The sequence below is a fragment of the Panthera pardus genome, unplaced genomic scaffold (genome assembly GCF_024362965.1).
Source record: "Panthera pardus isolate Hobbes unplaced genomic scaffold, ASM2436296v1 HiC_scaffold_15, whole genome shotgun sequence".
NCBI lineage: Eukaryota > Metazoa > Chordata > Mammalia > Carnivora > Felidae > Panthera > Panthera pardus.
Window position 1 is genome coordinate 11,344,474 of NW_026526710.1, and position 19,120 is coordinate 11,363,593.

At 46.9% G+C, this 19,120-nt stretch overlaps 1 long non-coding RNA gene across 1 annotated transcript; it reads left to right on the plus strand.

The window, feature by feature from the left end:
* Nucleotides 1-5,706: 5,706 nt before the first annotated feature.
* LOC109277537 (uncharacterized) lies at nt 5,707-17,617 on the plus strand. The gene is made up of 2 exons (XR_002085195.2): nt 5,707-6,564; nt 17,123-17,617. It is a non-coding gene; the product is annotated as an uncharacterized LOC109277537 (long non-coding RNA).
* Nucleotides 17,618-19,120: the final 1,503 nt, after the last annotated feature.

Here is a 19,120-nt window from a genome sequence, read left to right on the forward strand (position 1 = left end):
ATGAACCTCAAAAACATTATTTTAAGTGAAAAAAAGCCAGACACAAAAGGTCACATATTTTATGATTGCATTTATATGAAATATCCAGAATAGGTAAATCCATAGAGACAGAAAGCAGTGGTTGTCAAAGGCTGAGAGAGGGAGGAATGGGGGGGGAGGTGACTACTTACTGGGATATGGGTTTCGACTTTGGGGTGATGAAAATGTTTGGGGACCAGATGAACATGATGGCTGCACATTATAAATGTACTAAATGCAACTGAAACATACACTTTAAATTTTTTTTAACGTTTATTCATTTTTGAGAGAGACAGAGCATGAGCGGGGGAGGAGCAGAGAGAGACAGAGAGAAAGAGAGAATCTGAAGCAGGCTCCAGGCTCCAAGCCGTCAGCACAGAGCCCGACTTGGGGCTGGAACCCACTGACCACGAGATCATGACCTGAGCCAAAGTCGGACGCCCAACCGACTGAGCCACCCAGGCGCCCCTGAACTGTATACACTTTAAAGTGCTAAGACAAAAACGATCATGAAAGAAATACACAATCATGATTTAAAAATATATATTTTTTCAAACAGCACAGAATGGTACTAAGTGTGACTTCTGTCCCACTTCCCATTTCTACTCCCCAAAGGCAATGAACACAGATACTACAATTTAGTATGTATTCTTCTTCAAATGTTTTCTATATACATATGAAAATGTGCAATATGTGTATATGTGTATTTATGTGCAGATATTTCCTTTCTCTTTTACCCAAATGGGATTATGTTATGCTCAGCATATTGCCTTTTTCCTCTTGGCAATATATCAATGACCGTTCCATATCAATACATTTTCCTTTTTTTAAATTTTTTTAATGTTTATTTGTTTTTGAGAAACAGTCAGACTGAGTGGGGGAGGGGCAGAGGGAGAGGGAGACAGAATCTGAAACAGGCTCCGGGCTCTGAGCTGTCAGCACAGAGCCTGACGTGGGGCTCGAACCCACCAACCACGAGATCATGACCTGAGCTGAAGTCAGATGCTTATGCTTAACCGACTGAGCCACCCAGGCGCCCCTCAATACATTTTTCTTAATGGTTCCATTGTATGAAAGTCCCATACCCTCCCCGCCTCTTCATCCTCGGAGTCCTGAATTCCAACTCCCCTCTTGCCACAGACTCCTCTGTGACTTTGACCTCCATTGTTGCTTCTTCACATGGCATTGTGAGGAGTTGCTAATATTCAGCAGGTGCCTGGCCCCAGATGCTTTGTAAAAATGACAGCTCTCTTCTCCCTCACTCTGCTACTCTAGGACCAGCTGAGGGTCCTGAAGCATAATGCTAGAGAGCCTAGACTTCCCCTCTTACTAGCTGTGTGACCTCAGGCAAGTTCCCTACCCGCTCTGCGCCTCAGTTTCCTCTGCTGCATTGGAGAGAGTGTCAGTCCTACAGAATGAAACATACGAAGCACCGAGCACTAGGCCCAACTCAGAGCTGGCTGGCATCATATGATCTTTCAGGAAGAAAACATGGGCCGAGCCCTGGGTCTGTGGCCACCTGCTTCTGGGTAGGGCTCTAATGCGGGGTGCTGAGGCGGGAAGGTGAGGCCGAGCTGGGCGGCCCTGGGAACCCGCGAAGGAGGCTAGGCTCAAGTGGAAACGATTAGAATGAGAACAAACTGGCTCCTGAATAGAAGCTTTTATTCCTGCCGGAGAGGGCTTTGTTCCCTAAACACGTGACACACAAAAGCCTCTACTTGAATTCGGGAACCCTAATTGGTTCTCAGGTGGGGGAGGAGAGGGGTGTCTGGATTTAGGGATTCCTTAAAGGGACGATACTATGGAGAGCTGGGCTCAGGGTTCGTTCTCATTGTCAGGGGGAGGGGATGGGTCGGAGTGGAGGGGGAGAGAGCTGGACCGGTGGTGGGGGTGGGGCAGCTGTTCAGAAGAGGAGGGGGAAGGAAGAGGAGGGGAGATGGGGAGAGAGGGAGAAGCGTGGAGAAACTGACAGGCCCTCAGCTCCTGGCCCTGTGCCTGGAAAATAGTAGGCACTGGAGGGAAGGGAAGAGAAGGAAGGAAGGAAGGGAAGAAAGGGAAGGAAGGGATGGAGAGAGGGAGGAAAGAAGGGAATTCACATTTCTTACCCTCCCTCCCCAATTTCCTTCCACCCCACTCTTACCCTCCTTCCCAGTGCTCCAACCACAGGGCTGCCTTTTAGTTCCTCAGATACTTCAAGCCCCACCCTGCCCCAGGCTCTTTGCACTCGCCCTTCTGTTATGCTCTCCTGTCCCCCTCCCATCTTCCCAGGGCTATCCTAAAGTTCTAGTAACGCTCCCTCAAGAGAAGACTTCTTGAACCCCCATGACTCTACCCATCACCTCATTTTACTATCTTCAAGGCCCTTATCACTCAGAGAAATTACTGGATTGTTGTCAGATTCTAACTCCAGGAGAGCAGAATGACCACATTTGTCTGTCTTGCACTCAGCTCTATCCTCAGCTGGAAGCACAAAGCCCAATGCACAGCAGCACATGATCAGGAGACCTGAGACTGGCTGGCCGGGCCCAGTGGGAAGGGGGTAGTGGCCACAATAACTACCATCACTTCCCGGCCTCCAGAGCCATTGTTTTTAGGGTGAGCTGGGCTCCTGCCTCCTTTTGAAACTTTCTAGCTGGGTGGCCTTGGGCAAATCCCTTTGCCTCTCTGACTTCATTTTCCTCTTCTTCAAACAGTGTAGAACACATCCATCCCACAGAGGTGTTTCAAGGGTTGAAGAGAGAATTTAAGCACTGAACACAGACTGGTGTATGATGGGTACCTGATAAAGAATAGCTACATTGACAATAGGCGTTTCTTTTTTTAAATGTTAATTTATTTATTGAGAGAGAGAGAGAGAGCAGAGGGGCAGAGGGAGAGAGGGACAGAGAGAGAATCTCAAGCAGGCTCCTCGCTGTCAGTGAAGAACCAGATGTGGGGCTCGATCCCATGAACCGCAAGATCATGACCTGAGCTGAAATCAAGAATCAGACACTTAACGGACTGAGCCACCCAGGCGCCCCCACAGTAGGTGTTTCTATGAAAGGAGGAGAATGGACTCCCATTTTTTGAGCCCCAACCATGTGACAGGCACTCCCATATGGTATTTTAGTGAATGTTTATAGCAATGTTTAAAGCACATTTTGAATGTCCCCATTTTATGGATGAGAAAACTGAGCCTCATAGGTTAAGAGACTTGCCTAAGATTACACAGGGGATAAGCAGCAGAGTTAGGATCAAATCCAGCTCTGTCTCTGTGCTCTGCCCATTCTAACTTCTGTGCCTTCTTTAACTTCTGTTGCCTGGAGGCTGGAGGGGCAAGGAGGGGTTCAAGACCCTGAGGGGGGGAATGGGCAGAAGGAACACCCTCAGGGACCTGCAAAGATGAGGCTGTCTCAGTGGCCTCCATTAGTACACAGCATGGGGCCTCCTTAGCCCAGTAGGTAGAATCTTGAGTTCTGTACCCACAGGCTCTGTGCTCGTGACTTATTAGAGCACCTACTTTGTGCCAAGCACCAGGATACAGCTGTGTACAGAATATATCCTACAGTTGTGCACTAATGGGGTCAAGGATGGTTGAAACAGGAAGCCCTTTGAAATCTCCAGTGAGGACAGTCATTTCCCCTATGGCGCACGGTGGTGGCACCCATACTTTGCCAGAGCTGAAGTATTATTGGGACCTTTCCCTGCTCCTAGCCCCAGCCTTGATCCTGGGTGTAGGGGCCCCTTTAAGAAGCTCTTGTCCCACCCCCCGCCCCCCGTAATTAGCCAGCTAAAGAAAGAGCTGGCTTGAAATGGGATTGTGCAGACCCAGCTTTGGGCCCCGAGGACGCTGGATTGGGGATTGTTATGCTAATCGCCTGAGATCAGCAGTTCCCGTGCCCTTCAGATGGCAGGTAGCTGATGCCGGGCTCTGCCCAGCGGCTGTGGCTGCAGTTCTGCGAGAAGGCTGGGCTTCTCCTCCTGCTTCCTGCTTCCTCTGCCCGCCCCCCTACCCCGTCAGACTCGCCCTGCCTGTCCTCCCACCTGCCCAGTGGCTGGGAGGCTTGGCCTCTCCTAGAAATGTCCAACCCAGCTCTCTCCATTTTTCAAAGAGAAGTGGGGTCCCACAGCCACCTGCTTGTCTTCAGTTTGGGTGCTATTGGAGGACACGGAGGCAGGAAGGAGATGGTACCCAGCCTCTCCTCATAGCCCGTTCTCTTTTCTAGGCACTGAGTCTCATCCTTCCGGGATCTTTCTTGCCTCCCCAGCTATGGAAATCACACTGGGTGGTGGCTTTGTCGCTTGCTAACTATGCCAACAGGAGCAAGGGACTTTGTCTCCCAGAGCCTTGGTTTCTTCAACTGTAAAATAGGCTGATAATAATAGTACCTGCCTCAATGGAATGAAATAGGATGGAATGAGGGCAGGCATCAGTCCAGAGCTTGATAGAGGCTCTAATGTAGAGCATCCACTATACGCCAGCCCTGTGTTCAGACCTTTTCTACGGCATTATCCCAGTTTGCCTTTCAACTGTCCTGTGGGGTAACTAGCATTATCACCCCCATTTCACAGATGAAGAAACCAAGGCTCAAAGGAGCTAACTCACTTGCCCAGGATCCACCCTGAGCCGACCTGTTCTCTTAACCTTTATTCTGCTTTTTGGCATGTGGCCATTGACAGTGCAGGAGGTGAGCTGGGGTGGTATAAAAATGCTCACATAAATATGTGGCATAGTAATATATTGAATGTACAGAGGGAAAAAATAAAACCAGCATGCCAAGCCTATGAATTCACAAATAGTATTGCTTAGGTTAAATATATTTAAATGCGGACAATGACTAGTACAAGTCTGATCACTGCACCTTTAATTCATAGTAGCCCCAAACTGGAAACGAGGGAGACATCCATCAATGAGAGAGCACGGGGCCATCAAACCGGGGTGCAAGCAAAGAATGGAAAACTCCTCAGCCAGCAATGAAAGGGAACAAGCTACTCATCCAACCACACCACAACATGGACCAATGTCACCTCGATGTGGAGTAAAAGAAGCCAGACTCCAGGGAGTACATACTTATGCCTCCATGTATATGAAGTTCAAGAACAACTAAAACTAATCTATGGTGAGGGAAGTCAGAATAGTGGCTGCCAACAGGGGACGGTCTTGACAGGAAGCAAACAGAGGGAACTCCTCGGGTGATGGGAATTCATTATATCCTGATCTGGGTGCAGTCACATGGGTGTCTGTATAGGGAAAAATGCACCCGGAGGTACCCTTAATATTTGTTCAAATTAATGTATGTCACCTATGCATCCGTTAAATCATGGAAGTTAAAAAAAAATTAATTCATTTAAGGGAAAATACTAACTAGCAGTTTAGGGGTTCCGATGATATGGCCAAAAAGCAAAAGCAAACAAGACAAACCCCAGCGACTGAAGGTGGGAGACGTATCCGCGTTAAGTGCTGGGCAGTGCGGTTTTACTCGGTTTCCCCCTCTCATAGGCGCCAGATAACATACAGGACGGACGCCTAGTGAAACCTGAATTTCAGACGAATAAACAAATACTTTTTTCTAGTATAAGTATGACCCATGCGATATTTGGGACGTACTTACGCTAGGACGTTTATTTGTTTGTTTAGCTTTGACTCGTTGTTTATCAGAAATGCGAATTTAATCGGGTGTCCTGTGTTTTTATTTGCCAAATCTGGCAAGCCTGTCCTCTCGGGGACCCCGCCCCGTCTCGCAGCCCAGTGCCCACCGCAGGCGGGAGCGCCCAGCGCGGTGCAGTCACGCCGGGCGCAGCCTGGCAACGCGGCCACAAAGGGAGCCCGGGAGGCGGAATCTTTCCACATGCCTGATCAATGGGGGCGCGGAGACGGCGGTGCAAACAGGCCTGAGACAGCCGCACAAAGAGGAGGCCCCTCGGCCGCTCCCGCCTTCCATTGATCCGGGCCCTTTGTGGCTCGGACAACGGGGGCGCGGGAGGCGCCTCGCAGGGACTTGGCCCTTCTCGTTAGGGGGAGAAAGCCCAGGAGGACCCATGCCCCGCCAGCCCACCCCACCGGTTCACCCTCCTGCGGGCTCCAGGTCTGAAGTCCGGGGGGTGTCCACATCCCCTCTGGAGCACAGGGCAGGGCGCAGGGTGGTGTGGGGCCAGGCCAAGGAGGGTCCTGTATTCCAGAAAAGTCTGCAGCCTGCCAGTGGGGCCAGCCATCCAGCTCTGGCTTCCTGAGGAACCCCCAGTCTGCCCTGGCAGGCTTTTCTATCCCCCTGGTTACAGGCAAGACTTGCACAGTCTTTATTTTATTTTTTGTTTATTGAGCAAATATTTATTGAGCATTTGCTCCAAGAGGTTCCCACTCTCTCCTGCTCCTATGGCCACTTAGAGTGGCCAATTCCTTCTCAAGCATCACCTCTCTGGGAAAGCATCCCTGACCCCTCTCCCACCCCCAGGTTGGGTAGGGAGCCTTCCCCCCCACCCCCCATCTCTCTCTGTGCCTTCCAGTTCCCTACTCTTCAGGATAGGAACAGCTATCAATTCTTGGACATTTGCTGCGCACAGTGTCAGGTAGGAGACGTCTCCTGCCTTCCTTCATTCTCTCACAGCCCTTCAGGGTGGAGTTTCAGGGTGCACCCCAGTTTCCAGAGGCGGTAACTGAAGTGGGGTATGTGAAGGCGGTCACCCAAGGTCACACAGCTAGCAAAAGGCAGAGTGGGGATTTGAACCCAGGCATTCGATTCCAGAGCTTGGGCTCTTCACCACCCCAAGTCCTAGGCTTGGTGCAGTATCCATTACTACGGCCCAGCGTGTGCACCGTTGATGTGTAACTTGCCCCATCAGAACATATACTGTGCTGTATTGGGCCTATTTGCCCATTTTCTTCTGTTGTCTCCGCTAGGCTGATTGCTCTGTGACCTTAGCACCCAGCACAAGGAAGGTGCCCAAGGTATAATTGTTGATCTGAACTAGTGGGTTTGAGAAGCATTTTGCTAGTCCTTGAATCTGATACAGTTTCTGCCCACAAACGAACTTGAAATCAGACACTCCAATAGTATAAGAAGGGTTGCGGGGCTCTGAAGTCTGGTGCAGTTTTCCCCTCTTCTTTTTAAAAAATCAGACTCCTTGAGATAGAATTTACATGCATAAAATGCACCCATTTTAAGCGTCCAGTTCAGTGAGCACTGACAAATGATTACACCCGGGTAACTACTACTACTGTCAAATGTAAAACATTTCTATCTCCCCAAAAAGTTCCTGTGCGCCCTTTGCAGTCAATGCCTGCCTTCCCACCCCACCCCTCCCACCCCCAGCCCCGTTCCCAGGCAACCACTGATCTGCTTTCTGTCACTATAGGTTAGTTTGCATTTTTCTAGAATTTCATGTAAATGAAATCATACAATGTGTATTCTACGTGTCTGGCTTTTTTCCTTTAACATGCAGTTTGGAGATTTATCCATGCTGTTGAATGATTCCCCCCTTGAGGTTTCAAATCCCTTCTCTGTTCCTGACCCCTTTGAGCTTCAGCTTCTTCGTATATAAAATGAGGGTGAATGCTGTGAAGTTGAGTGGAGAGAATGTCTGCAGAGTGCACAGGACCTGTACACAGCAGACACACAGGAATATGTTCTAGATTAGTCTGGCTTTTCTAGTATACTGCGAGTTCTGTGATGTGGTAGGCACAAGATCTGCACACAGTAGGCATTCGATAAATGCTTTTGATTAGCACAACTTTCTAGCTGTAAGCTCCATAAGGACTGGGACTTTATCCATTCTGTTCACTGCTCTCCACCAATGGCAATGGTTACCATTTATTACAGATGGTGAATCCAGAGGCTCAGAGAGGTACAGCAACTTGCCCAACATCACACAGCCATAAAGAGCCAGAGTTGGGACTGAACAAGGGCAGCCTAGTCCTGGGGTCCTTACTCTTTTTAGTTAATTGAAAATGTGTGGGGTCCTTACCCTAAATCACTGTGTTAAACTCCCTAATGAGTAATTTTTTATTTCTCTCACAATGTCCCTGAACTTTCGCTTTCTGTCACTCTCATCCTTTACTGACTTCCCTTGGAGGCAGCATGATGTAGAAAAGAACAACCATACTACTATTATAGATTTGGGGGGTTTATGTGCCAGGCAGTATTCTAAGCACCTCACATATACTCATGTAATTCACCAACCACTCTGTAAAGTAGGTTCTGTGTTTCTCCCCATTTTACAGGTCAGGAAACTGGAAGGTAGCTCTGTGGTTTTGGAGTCAGGATGTCCTCCTTCTTTTTTTTTTAATGTTTATTTATTTTGAGAGAGAGAAGAAACAGAGAGAGAGTAGGGCGAGGGGCAGAGAGAGAGAGAGAGAGAGAGAGAGAATTACAAGCAGGTTCCTCGCTGTCAGCGTGGAGCCTGACATGAGGCTCAATCTCAGGAACCATGAGATCATGACCTGAACTGAAATCAAGAGTCAGATGCTTAACTGACTGAGCCACCCAGGCACCCCTAAGATATCCTCCTTATGAAGCCCAGCTTGGCTGTACTTTCCATGGGACTTGGGCAAATGTGTTCCCCTTGTCAGCTCTTCCCCAGAGCCCCTCCTTGACCTGCCATTTTTCTGGACACATCACTCTGACCCCTCAGCAGGGTTGTCTCTTCCTGCTGATTCTAACTTTTTTTAATTCCCCCCCTCAGTCTAACCCTGCGCCTTAGCAGGCCCAGGCTGCAATTTCAAAAGGAGTTGAGTTCCTTCTGGAAAGGGCCTGGGACCAAGCCCCTTCCCTCCCTCTCTTCCCATAAATACCCCCTGTGTGCAGTGCCCAGGGGCCCGAGGGAGCCAGGCAGCTGACCTGTAATTAGAAACTTTTCTCCCTTCCCCAGCCGGGAGGAGGGAGGGCCAGAGTCTGGGCCAGCCATTTTGTTTGTCATGAATTATTCAGGAGATGGGAAGTGGAGTTGAGAGGGCCCCTCTGCTGACCAGACATCTCAGGCCCTGCCCAACGCAGCCTAAACCACCCAGTGCTGTCCCTCTCACCATTTCAGACTCAGAGAATAAACAACCGGTGTGCCAGGCAAATTTGCAGAGGCGGTTTTCATGAGGGAGGTTTGTTCTCCAGCGGAGGGGAGCGAGGGGGACTTACCCAAGGTCACAAAGCTAGGAAGAGGACAGCTGAGCTGGGATTCAAACCCGGGAGGAAGAGAGGAGAAGGAGCCCAGCAGGCTGGCCAGGAGAGGTGGAAGGTGCCTTCCTTTCTCTCCTTGCTGTGCCCCTTGCTACATCTCTGGGATGGGAAGGGAAATAATGCAGAGGGAACAAACTTCATGGGACACCGGTGGGATGACAGGCAGGCATTACTTCTCACGTAATGTAATCCTCACAACCCTCTGAGGAAGATGTTATTATGATTATTCTACGGATTCAGAAACTAAGGCTTAGAGAGATTAATGGAGTTTATTCGAGGATGCATGCAACCGGTTAGTGGCCAAACAGAAGCTCAAACCTAACACAATCCCTCCACGGCACGTTCTTTCTCCACTACCCCTGGTGGGTGGGAGGGCAAGTGGACCAAGGAATCCAAGCTCTTAAACTCACAATGATCTTTGGCTCAGACTTCCCTTGTTGTCAAACCTCTCAGTATCCATGGCACTAGGTCCACTGCGCTGCTGCGGGACAAGCCCTCTGAGAACCATGAATGACTCTCAGGGAGCGTCAGGATGCTATCTGCCATCCCACACCAGGTAGCCTCTTCAAGGTAGCCCTTTAGAAGGCTCAGAGCTTCCTCTGAGGAAGCTGGCAATTCTGAGAGATAGACCAGCTCTAAATGTGGTTCCCAGAGAGGCTAAGAGCACAGGATTGGGAAAAGGACGGCCTGTTGCACTCCTTACGATCTCTATGAACTTGGGCCAGTTTCTTAGATACTCTAAGCATCAGTTTGCCCATTGGGGAAGTTAGATGATGATAAGGAATAAATATGAATATTAAGTATGATAATGTGAGGAATGAATACAATAATGCCTATAAAGCATTTAGCGTAATACCTGGCACATTGTGAGTGCTCAATAAGAGCTAGCTATTATTATTATTCATTATTATTATTATTCCTGATGACAGCTTCTCCTTAGCATGGTTAACAGAGAGGCAGGAACTACCAGATGGTGAACATGTGTTGTCTTCTGGAAAAAGCACCCCAGCTTCCCTGGGGAAATCTCTTTCGGCCAGTATCAGTCTCTGTACCTTGGGTGGGACTTATTTCACCTCTGTGATCCAGTCTGACTAGAGGATTGGATGAAAAATGGGGCATGTGACCCAATGACAGCCAATCAGAGGGAACCCTGAGATTTTTAGCTGGAGACAGGCAATCTCTTTTCCACCGGGAGAAGAAAGCAAGCCTGGAGCTTCTGAGGGCCATCTTGTCACCCTGGGGAGGAGCATGTGTGCCTGAGAACAAAGCCACAGAAGAAGGCAGAGCCAAGACATGGCAAGGATGCCAACTGAACTCTTGGAATGCCTAGATCCAGTTGTGAGCCACTAATAATAATTTTTGTTCATTTGCATTTGTTCGAATTCTCTATTGCTTACAACCAAAGTTTTGACTAAATATGCCAATGATTCTCTCTCTCTCTCTCTCTCTCTCTCTCTCTCTCTATATATATATATATATATATATATATAATTAAAATGACAGTGTGTGTTGAAGACTCACTTCTAATTATTACTTTTGTTTTACAAACTTAGGTCAAGAGAGAATGTCGAGTAAGACTTTAAGATTCACAACACCTAGGTACAAATTATGGGCCTTTAACTCACTAAACTTATACTGTCATGGAGTCACAGACTTAGAGTCATGGCTTGGCTTTAACCATGGTTTTCCTTTCTGCTTTCAGGAAAACATTTAATTTCCACTCTGGGCGTAGTCTATCCCAGCTTCCTTGTGGTGCGCTGTTTCTGTCTGCCTTTTGTCTGCATGCTGGTGGTGTCAGAGCCGGTAACTATCTGTTTACAGTTTCAGACAGAAGCATTAATTGCCTTTTGAACCTCCCATTTTCCTCTAAGAGCTCCCCCCTCGACTGTCTCAACCGTCTCACCTGTATTTCTTTCTGCACAAAGAGAAATGTCTATTTTTTTCATAAAATCTGACCACCTGCAAATCTCTACATATTCTCTTGTGAGCAGGCAACATGAGAGAAAAGCATGTAAGCAGCAAAATATTTGTGTTGAGCAGAGTTTACAGGACAAGCTGTCGCAGCCCAGAAGCTTCTAGGCCATACAAGAAGGCAGCTGTGGTGTGGTAGGAAGAACACTGGAGTTGAGTGAGATCAACATTTGAAATCTGGTTTTGTGGCTCATTTGCTGTGTGCTCTGGGGCAAGTCACTTCATTTGCTGAGCCTCGGTTTCCTTATCTATAAAATGGGCGTGACAGTACTGGCTTCACAAGGTTAGCTAACATAGCTACTTGACATAAGCACTTTCCTCTGGAAAAGCACTTTCCTCTGCCCTTTCCTGGCCTAGTGTGGGTTCAAAATAATATAAAACAAAACAAGCATTTATTGAAGGCTTACTATGGGCTCAGCTTTATTTCAAGCATGTGGTCAGCCTTACGATAAACCCTATGAAGTAGTTACTGTTATTAAACTCTCATTTTACAGGAGAGGATGTAGAGGATCAGAGAGGGTAGGCAAGCTGCTGATGTCACACAGTTAAAAGACAAAGCTGAGATTCAAACCCAACAGTTTTACTCCACAGCCTTTTCCCACTCATTACTATATGGCCCCCACTGAGGTAAAAGATACCACCCTCACTGGAGGCCAGGCAGGACCAAAGGCTGGGGTTGCTTCCTTTGATGCAAAACACATCATTCTCTGACTTCCCTGTCTCACTTATCAACTCTACTCCACAGAGAGCCTGATGTCCCCATAGTCTAGACCTTACCTACTCTTGAGAGCCATGGTGGGAATAAGGAAATGGCAATTTGGCTTTTGAATCCAAATCCTGCACCACCACCCCCACTGCTGCCACATGCACACGCTCATTCCTCCTGTGTACCAGCAGGAAAGAGGAGAAACCCAGGAGAAGTGTCCTGTGGGAACCTGAATGGGGGACTCCATGTGCACATACACCCCCACATGCCTTGCTCGGTCACCCTCGTGGTGGCAGGGCACGTGCTAACCATGCACCCATGCAGTCACACTCACAGTGACCCCACAGGTACATGAGTGCACGTGTGACCCCACAGGTACATGCATCCCCCCTTCACACCCTCACATCCCCACCCACCCTACCCCGCGCTGAATCCCTGTGCTTGGTCAGAACCTCATTAGGCAGTGCGGTATAGTAGCCAAGTGCATACACTCTAGCTCCTGGCTGCTGGATTTGAATCCTGGTTCTGCCATCTACCAGCTGTGTGACTTTGGGCACATCCTCTCACTTTTGTGTGCCTCAATTTCCCCATCTGCAAATGGGAGTAATAAATAGTACCTACTCCCTGAGAGTGTTATCAGCGCAGGGTGAACAGCCTTGAAGTGATGTTGTATCCTTTATCTAATAGGCCAGGTTCCCAGGAAACAGACTCAGAGATGGAGATTAGCATGCAGAACTGTATTAGGAGGTGCTCTTGGGTCAACACCTGTGGAATGGAAGGGAAGGAAACAGGAATAGGTAGAGGCCATAATGTGGTCTCAGTGGAGGTTTCAGTCACCCCAATGGAGGCTCTGAAGCGAAGATGGTCCATCAGAGTTGGCTCGAGCCGACCTAAGGGAGCTGAGTATTTATACCTGTGTCAAAGATAAGAGCTGTCTGTCCTGAGAAGGCAAAATGACCTCAGTGCGATAGCTCCCTCCTTCAACTATGGGCAAGCCACATACGGGGACTCAGCGGTGAGCTCTCAGCTACCCACATCTCCAGCAGCTAGGGAAATGCATGGGGACCAGGGCAGTGCACACAGCATCTGTTACACAGCTCCCCAAACCACAGTCAAGGGAGTCTACTTTCCCTCCTCTCTTCACTGGACTCCAAACAAGGACCGTGAAAACAGTGAATCGAGGAACAGGAGCCTCAACTTTCCCTGAGTTGGCCACCAAACCACACTGTTGGCTTTCGCCCCTGTATTCCACAGCACCTTATTCAAACTCAGGATCTCATTTAGCACATCCTTGAATAATAATAAGTGGTGCTATGAACCAGTTCTAAATACTTTAAATGGATTAATTCATTTAACGCTTACTACAACCCTATGAGGCGGATATAATATTGTTATCTGCACTTTACAGATGAGGAAACTAAGACACACAGAGGCTAGGTGATTTGCCTAAGGTCACACAATTTATATGTGGTGGAGCCAAGATTCAGAGAGCCTGATTCCAGAATTCAGTCTTAACCAGAATGCTCCTGTGATTATTGGTTACTGTTAACATGGATGATGGATATCCATGGATATCCCATGGATGGACAGAAGGATGGACAGATGGATGGATGAAGAGAAGGACTGGCAAATGAATAGCTAAATTAATGGATATATGAATGCATGAATGAATGGATGGACAGATGGATGGATGGATGGATGGATGGATGGATGGATACCTACTGTCCTGGTCTTCCTGGAATTTTCCATTCCATTAGTTGCCCCTCCATCCTTGGCATCAGAGCATCTGGATCCATACAAGCAGGGAGCACAGCCCAGCCCTGAGCAAGGAAGACAGATCTAGATCTTCACCTCCTGGGGCTCTGACCTTCAGCCAAGGGATGATGGGACAATGTGACAGAAGGAGAGGTCAGAGGAATGGCAGAATTCCAGGCTTGCCAGCTCTGTGGCCTGTGGAGAGTCTCTCTCTCTCTCTCTCTCTCTCTCTCTCTCTCTCTCTCTCTCTCTGCCACAGAGGCTCATCTGTAAAATGCAGTGGCTACAACTTCTAGGCCAGATTCCCTACAATTCTTTGAACTGGGACCTCAGAGACTAGGGTATTTATTTTTCTCTTACCTGAGGGGATCAGCTGATTCCAATGCATTTCTTCCAGACATCATCTCCTTCTCCCCTGTCTCTTTTCGCAGTCTTCTCTCAGAATGCACTCCTTCTTTGAGCACTTTCTGTCTCCTCTTCACTCATCTCTTTTCTATTCATCTTAATACTTCATACTCCAAACCATGGAATGGCCATGGCTGAACATGCACTGGGGCTGCCCGATTTCCTCCCTGCCTGGGCATGTGGGTGCTTAACTGCTGTTTCCGTTTTTTTTTTGTTTTTTTTTTTTTTTTAATGATGGACAGGCAGCACCCAGCCCTGGAGGGGAGACACACAGCTGGAGCTGTGGTTCTGAGAGACTCTGAATCTTGTTGGAACCCAGAATCCCCACAGGAAGATTTTCTAATACAAAGAATTTTGGAGTGCCTTCAGTCCCCACTCCCTGGATTAGCGCCCTGTGAGCAGACAATGGAGCATAGTGGGAAAAAGTCCAGCAATTTGAGCTAGGCTACTCCTCTGGGCAACTCACATCCCCTTTTTTGCTTCAGTTTTTCTATCTATAAAATGAGAGTTTGATCAGTCTATAAATTTATGCAAAGGGAATCAGATGGCTTGATTCAAATTTCAGCCATGCCACTTACCAGCTATGTGACATTGGGAAATATAGTTACCTCTTTAAGCCTCAGTTTCTTCATCTGTAAAGTGGGGATGATGAGACCACCCACCTTTAGGGTTCTTGTGAGAAGTAAATGAGATAATGCATGTAAAGTGCGAAGCACAAGATGTGTACTTGGCAATTGGTCCTAGTTGGTGCCATGTTAGGAGAGAAAGAAAGGGGAGGGGTGCCTGGGTGGCTCAGTCAGTAAACGTCCAACTTTGGCTCAGGTCATGATCTCACAGTTCATGGGTTCTAGCTCCATGTCGGGCTCTGTGCTGACAGCTCAGAGACTGGAGCCTGCTTCAGATTCTGTGTCTCCTTCTCTCTCTGCTCCTTCCCTGCTCACGCTCTCTCTCTCAAAAATAACTAAACATTAAACAAAATTTTTTTAAGAAAAAGAGAAGAAAGGGGAAAGTTGCAGCAGACAGGCAGAGATATAAATTCCAGGGGTTCCCACCCAATATTACCAAGGTGAACCCTCCCCTTCCCATCTTTTCTTCTCCTCCAGAATGCCTCTGTCCACCATACACTGGAGAAACAACTGAACAATGCGGGTTAAGAGCCTGAGAAATAGGAGAGCTTGACTGGCTCAGTCAGTAGAGCATGCATTGCTTGATCTCAGAGTTGTGAGTTCGAGCCCCATGTCGGGTATAAAGACTACATAAAATAAAATCCTAAAAAAGAAAGCCTGAAAAATAGACCTACCCTTTAGCCTAGTAACTCCAGTGTCAGATGGGAGGACATTATTTGACATAGAGGAAAAAGTGTAAGTATAAAGTATTCATCTGAGTTGTTTATAATCACAAAAACTTGGAAACAACTCAGCAATCATTAAGAGGGGAATGTCTGAGTGAAGGATTTTTTGTTTATTGCTGGGATATTTTGTAACTATTAAAATTATATCTGTGAATAATAATAACATGGAAAAGCATATAAAAATGTGAGAATGAATTAAAGAAAAACACAAATTTACATATACAGAAGGAATGGCGTAAAAAAAGCAAAAACAAAATCAACTCCCCAAAGAAAATGCTGCAGGGGAGCAAAGTTGATACACTAAAGAATGTAAACAGTGGTTATTTCTGAATAGCAGGGTTTGAGTGGTATTCATTTTCTAACTTTTCTACAAATGCATCGTTTGTGTATATTTTCCATTAGTATATTTTTTTAAAGTTAACAAAATATATTTAGAAATAAAACTAGAAGGAAATAAACCAAAATGTTAACAGTGTTTCTCTTTGGATGGTATAGGGGATTGTGTTTTCTTTAATCAATGCTGTATTTCTTTAATGAACTTTGTGTTTATTTAGTGAACACTGTATTTTCCTTAATAAACATCTACTAGAATTATATATAACTAGCCCCCATTTTTATTATTTTTTTTAAATTACAATTGTATGTTCACATTAAGAGAAAAATTCAATCAGTACACAAAGGTATAAGGTGAAAAGTAAAAGTTCTTGACCCCTCTTTACCCTTTATTCCTTCCCCCAAAGTAACTTTTACCAGATTCATATGTGTTCTTCCAGAAATTTTCTGTGCATATACACTTAGATATGATTATCCACTTATATATATAGATCATACATATATGTATATATAAATATATCAGAGAGCGAGATTCACAGTATAAATTATTCTGAAACTTGCTTTGTTATTCAATGCAATATACATTTGGGGATATCTTTACATGTATGATATTCTTATAATGACTATAAAACATTCCACTGTAATGTTACATGATTATTTAATTAATCAACCATCAAGGTTGATGATGAACGTCAAGATTGTTGCTAGCTTATGCGTCTATAAACACTGCTACAATGAATGTATTTGTTTATACTATTTACCTGTTCCCACCGCTGTAGAATATTTTAGATGTGGAATTGCTGCGGCCCAAGGGTTTGTGTATTTTTAAATGTCAAGATATTGCCATCCAGTAACATAAATATATAAGATACATGAAAAGACAAATGGAAAAAAAGTCAACATGTTAAGTTGTGCCCAAATGGAACAAACAGCAAAAAAGTTGTGCCCAAAAGTGCACAGAAGCGTGCAAAACAAACACACAAAAATATGACGAAAGAAATAAATCATCAAAGGTCTTATGCCTCAATATGAAAAGTGACTTTCTTTGGGTGCGATCATGGGTTGGTTTTTATACTTCGTTTTCTCAGTGTTTTACACTGAATATGAATTTTTCTCGTCAGAAAACGGTATCACAGGCATTATGGAAAGTATCTTTTTTAATTACCAAAGGCAACACACAGTCGTTGTAACAAGTCAAAAATAAAGAAGGGTGTTATAAAAACGGTTACTAATGTCCCTGTCCTCATCTCCAAATTCGTTCTCTAAGGTAAACAACGTTCAGGGCCCAGTGAGAATACGTCCATACTTTTTTTCTAGAGCATGTTATTTCTACACGGGAAAAGAATGAATAAAAGACCTTTAAAACAAAAACAAAAACAAAAAAATTTTTTTTTTTTTTTTTTTTTTTTTTTTTTTTTTTTTTTTTTTTAATTTAAGGCCTCCTCTGGCCCTTTCGCAGACCATCGCTCCCTACCTCCCACTCCGCCAAGCCGTTTGCCCTCTTTCCACGTCCAAACGCTTTGGCGTCAAAGAAACGCACTTGGGGCCCTGCTCCCCGGAGGCACCTGCGCCTCTGCGGTGGCCCGGGTTCAGCGGAAATCAAGGCCGAGCCCACGAAGCGCCCGCCCCGGCCGCGGCCCGACCCGGGCCCGGACGAGCCGCAGCTCCCCAGCCCGCGGAGCTAGGGGCCCAGGCGGGGCAGGCGCGGGGCTCCCGGCGAGGCCTCCCTCCGACGTGGGTGGAGTCTGCGCCGGGCCTCGCTCCCGCCCGCTTTCTCCAGGAGTAATTAAGAGTGAAATCCTCCTCCTGGTGACCCCGGTGCTCCTGGCCCGGGCTGATTTACACATGAAAGGTCTACGGAGGGCCTGGGCTTTCTCCTTTTCACATTCACAATGAGGCGCGGCCTATAAATAAAACCTCTCTGAGAAACAAGAGGCTTCAAAAAATGTCTTTGTGTGTGTGTGTGTGTGTGTGTGTGTGTGTGTGTGTGTGTGTTAGGGAGAGAGACAGAGAGACTCAGAGGGTGAGGGAGGGCTTGAAAGAGCTAGAACCGGGAAGGAGCGGGACATCCCAGTAACAGCTGGTGTTTATTGAGTGCTTACTGTGTACGGGGCATCCTCACATCATCCGGGTGAGAGAGACATGATGGTCCCTATTTTACAGACGGTAAGACTGAGGGTTCAGGGAGGGGAGGACCGGCCCCAGATTCCGCAGTGAATCTGGAGGTGAGCTTCGACTCAGGAAGCTGAGTGAGCAGGAGGTGCAAACGGCGTTGTCTTTCTCCATCATGATAGTGGTCCCAGCACTGTATGTATGTGTCCAAACTCATGGGACTCCATACTGAAAAGGGAGAGTTTTACTCTATGTAAAGCATACTGTAATAACCTGACTTTTGAATGATAAAATAGAAATAAAATAAAACGAGTATAAAATCCTCCAAAGACGCTAATGTGCTTTGAGTGGGTGACGTCCCCTGAGTAAGTTTGGGGCCTCTCTGTGCCCTTGCTTCTAGGGTGGCTCTTTCCTCATTCGCCTCTATCTTCAGGCTCAGGGCCTGATACCGGGGAAATGTAGATACTGGGGAAATATTTTCCTGCTTTAACGAATGAATGCGCTAAATAATTCTCTACACTCATTTCTCCATCTATAAAATGAGAAATTGATGAAACACTAAGGCAAACATCTATCAACTCAGAGGTCACCTCCTCGGGAAGACTTCCAGGATTTCCTCCCACTCCTGAACTGGATCAGGTGCCTCTTCTGAGCTCTCACAGAGTCAGGTTGTATTCTCAGGCCCGTGCTGCCCCTACTGTATAGGATTTGTCTGCTTCTGTGTGTCATTCATGTGAATATACTCAGGTTCTCTGCAGTAGGGTCCAGTCTGTTTTGCTCATCTCTGTGTTCTCAGTGCCTGGCACATAGCAGGTAGAGTATCTGATGGACTAATGATTTAATGCATTTTTAAATTCTGGTCAGAGGTCCAAAATTGGGTCATGCTGGTGTTGGCGGAAGCTAAGGGAGTGTTCGAAGCAGCAGAAATGGGCCAGGGTATAGAACCAGGAATTCTGATGCCTCAGAGATTCGTTGAAAGGCCTGACTTCTAGAGCACCTAGAAAGCAATCCTGCCATGACTCCTGCAGGAAATTCACGTCTTCTTCTCCACTAGGTGGCGGGGGTTGGGAGGGGGGGTGGGGAGGAGAACAGCCAGACTCTGGAAGACAGGTGGTTTGGAGGGCGGGCTGGCACTGGGAGCCGCCAATCTGCCTGCGTCTGTCTGGGACTCAGGGTGTGTTGGGACACATGGGGCACATGGATATGGTCAGCTTCCAGCTCTTCTTCTTAGCTGTCATTCAGCCTCACCAAGCCTCAGTCTCCACATCTGTGTAGTGGGGAAAGTATAATTATACCTACTTCATGTTTATTCAGAAGGTGAAA